The sequence below is a fragment of the Lipotes vexillifer genome, unplaced genomic scaffold, assembly GCF_000442215.2.
Source record: "Lipotes vexillifer unplaced genomic scaffold, Lipotes_vexillifer_v1.1 scaffold1201, whole genome shotgun sequence".
Classification (NCBI taxonomy): Eukaryota; Metazoa; Chordata; class Mammalia; order Artiodactyla; family Lipotidae; genus Lipotes; species Lipotes vexillifer.
In genome coordinates this window covers 711404-714021 of record NW_006783542.1, presented here as the reverse complement: position 1 = coordinate 714021, position 2618 = coordinate 711404, and positions in this window count along the sequence as shown.

Sequence of the window (2618 nt, the reverse complement as noted above, 5' to 3'; positions counted from 1 at the left end):
CCACACACAGCCGCAAGCTTTCAAGTTTCTCTGAGCGCCAGTGTCTGTTGTGCTTGCTCCAGGGACCCGGAACCTGGATGTGAACCAGCAGAGGCTCCCTCAGCCTCGCACTCAGATCTGGAGAGGCAGGGCGAAGGGGCAAAGGGAAGAAGCAGGTTGGGTCATCAGTCATCAGAGACGGTGTAAGAGAAGGAAGGTGTCGGTAACCTGAGTTTTGGTTCCAGCTCTGCGTCTTTCCGTGTGATCCCTGGCAAATCAGTGGTCCTCTTGGCTCTGCAAACTCCACCCTCATTGCAAGAACCTCTAAGATAGGGCTGTGGAGGCCGCTTGTGGAGACCAGTGCTTATGAGCTGCAGGGCTGCACGAATCGCCAGGGGTCTTGCTAAAACCAGACTTTCTGAGTTGTATTCCACTGTGTATGTACCACATCTTCTCTATCCATTCCTCTGTTGATGGACACTTAGGTTGCTTTCGTGTCTTCGCTATTGTGAAGAGTGTTGCTATGAACATTGGGGTGCGTGTAAAAAGGAATGAAATGATGCCGTTTGCAGCCACATGGATGAACCTAGAGATGATCGTACTAAGTGAAGTAAGTCAGACAAAGGCAAATACCATATATCACTTATTTGTGGAATCTAAAAAATAATACAAATCAACTTATTTACGAAACAAAAGCAGACTCACAGACATAGGAAACAGACTTGTGATTGACAAGGGGGAGGGAGGGAGGGGGAGGGAAGAACTGGGAGTTTGGGGTTAGCAGATGCAATCTAGTATATAGAGAATGGATAAACAACAAGGTCCTACTGCATAGCACAGGGAACTATATTCAGTCTCTTGTGATAAACCATAATGGAAAAGAATACAAAAAAGAATTCAGGGCTTCCCTGGTGGTGCAGTGGTTGAGAGTCCGCCTGCAGATGCAGGGGACACGGGTTCGTGCCCCGGTCCAGGAGGATCCCACATGCCGCAGAGCGGCTGGGCCCATGAGCCGTGGCCGCTGAGCCTGCGTGTCCGGAGCCTGTGCTCTGCAACGGGAGAGGCCACAGCGGTGAGAGGCCCGCGTACCGCAAAAAAAAAAAAAAAAAAAAAAAAAAAAAAAAGAATGCATATGTATGTATAACCGAATCACTTTTCTGTGCAGCAGAAATTAACACAACATTGTAAGTCAACTATATTTCAACAAAAAAATAAAATTAAAAAGATAAATAAAAATTAAAAAATAATACAAATGAACTTATTAACAAAACAGAAACAGACTCACAGACATAGAAAACAAACTTATGGTTCCCAAAGGGGAAGGGGGAAGGGGAGGGATAAATTAGGAGCTTGGGATTAACAGATACACACCACTCTACATTAAATAGATAACCAGCAAAGACCTACTGTACAGCACAGGGAACTGTACTCAATATCTTGTAATAACCTATGGTGGAAAAGAATCTGAAGCTGTACACCTGAAACTACCGTGATATTGTAAATCAGCTATACTTAAATAAAATAAATAGGAAACAATCTGACTTTCTGCCCGGCCTGAGAGCTGAGGGCCATCCTCTCCTTGTCCCGACGAGGCACGAATTCACCATTTCTACTCGTTAGTTAATGGAGACCTGTTGAAACAGGAGGAGATGTGAATTTTCTTTAAGATCCTCCCTGGATTTCCATAGTCCGTGCCACATTGCTCTGGAAAGTGTGGGTTCCACCCGCTCTGACCCAGAGCAAGAAACACGTGCAGCGCTGGTAACCCCAGGCAGTCAGAGAATCTCCAGGTGTCTACCTCTCTGACCTTTACTGAATGTTTTAAAAACAAAGTTCCCTGCGTATTTACACTGAGCTTCGGAGGCACATGAGAATTTGCAGGGGGCAGAGCCCACGTGGCCCGGGCTGTGTCTGCTTTTTTTTTTTTTTTTTAGTCAAGGACTTCCACCATCTTTATTTTCTGAGACAATACCATCCAAAATTCCCCAGGCACAAAATTATATCATGTTTGGATTCTGTAAATGTTGGCCAAATTCTATAAGTGAGAGAGTTTAGGGCAAACATCTCTCCTTTGCTTTGACTTGCAATGTGTAGGGGTGTCTAGGTTGATCAGCTAAGATCTGGTCATAGCTGCAGTGCAAATTGGGCTCAGGTGGAGATACAAAGGGTTAGGTGCAACTCTAGTCAATCTGAAAATACATGAGGCTGAAGTTCAAATGGTACATCAGCTTATCTACCAACAGCAATCTTGGGCCAGTGAGTTTATTCGACTTAAGAATTATCAGGTTGGGCTTCCCTGGTGGCGCAGTGGTTGAGAGTCCGCCTGCCGATGCAGGCGACACAGGGGTCTAGCAAACTGAATATTTCGGAGTCGCCCTTCTGGAGCTGCTGGAAGCCTTGCTAAACTCATGGCCCCCATGTCGTGCCTTCGTAGACTATGCTGAATGAATTACATTTCTCTAAAGCTCAGATTTTTTGGATCTGCTTATGAAAATATTATAAAGCTCATTTGTAAAAATGTAAGAAAAATTGAGAAAGTAAGGAAAATAAATATCACCCATAGTCCTTACTGCACAGAAATAATATCTGCTCTAAAGTTTTAATTTTAATTTTTTTTTTTTTTTTTTTTTTTGGCTGGG